This window comes from Cyprinodon variegatus, unplaced genomic scaffold, assembly GCF_000732505.1.
Source record: "Cyprinodon variegatus isolate N-32 unplaced genomic scaffold, C_variegatus-1.0 Scaffold213, whole genome shotgun sequence".
NCBI lineage: Eukaryota > Metazoa > Chordata > Actinopteri > Cyprinodontiformes > Cyprinodontidae > Cyprinodon > Cyprinodon variegatus.
In genome coordinates, this window is record NW_015150666.1 from 677144 (window position 1) to 677974 (window position 831).

Below are 831 nucleotides of genomic sequence, written 5' to 3' on the forward strand. Positions count from 1 at the left end.
TTTTATTTTTGTATCTATTACAATTTAATAAATGCCTTACATCATTTCTATTGTCTTCATGGTCTTCCATTACCTTCTTCACCTGAGGAACAACAAATCTCTAATGTGACAATATAAACAAAACCTCCAAAATTACTTGTTCATCAGCTTAACAAACTTTACGTTCGTTTTCTCTTAACCTACTGCAGGTAAAACTGAACGTTTTCCTGGCAGGTTATATTAAATCTAAAGATCCAACCACAAATACAGTCTTTCTTGTAATTGTCTTTGATGTAAATTGTTTTACTCATTCTCAGTATAAACAGTGTGTTTCATTTTATCTTGGAGCTTTTAGACTACATTAAAATTTCTTTCTTTATTAAGAAGTAACATTTTTGATCCAACTTAATGTGAAACAGAATTCCTCAAAAAAAAAAAAGGCTACAAAAAGAAAAATCTTATACCCCGCTGAACTCGGTCTCAGGGTAATACAGTTTGGCTACAGCAAAGTAGGTAAAATGCGCCCCAATCAAGCGAAAACCGCAACCAATACAGCCATGGCAGCTTTCTTATATCAGTACAGTTAAAATTTTCCAAATTTAATTATTTTTTTCTTTTGGAGGTGTGTTATGGGAAAAAAATAAAAATTAAACAAGGCTGTGGAGGCCCTAATTCAAGGAAGCACTGCTTATTATTTTATTATTTACCTGACCTTGAAATTTGTAATGCCCATCTGTTTAGTATTCTGCTGCCAAGCAAAGAGGACATGCAGCATAGGTGTGAAGGGACTTACAAACAAGGGGAACCCTAATGCAAATGCACCAATGCCAACCTTGTTTAATCATACTTTAA

The 831-nt window shown here is 33.5% G+C and overlaps 1 protein-coding gene across 3 annotated transcripts in view; it reads right to left on the reverse strand.

Annotated features, from left to right (window-relative positions):
• The window catches only part of grik4 (glutamate receptor, ionotropic, kainate 4), a 461142-nt gene that overhangs the window by 162552 nt on the left and 297759 nt on the right, over nucleotides 1-831 (reverse strand). The window lies entirely within an intron of this gene.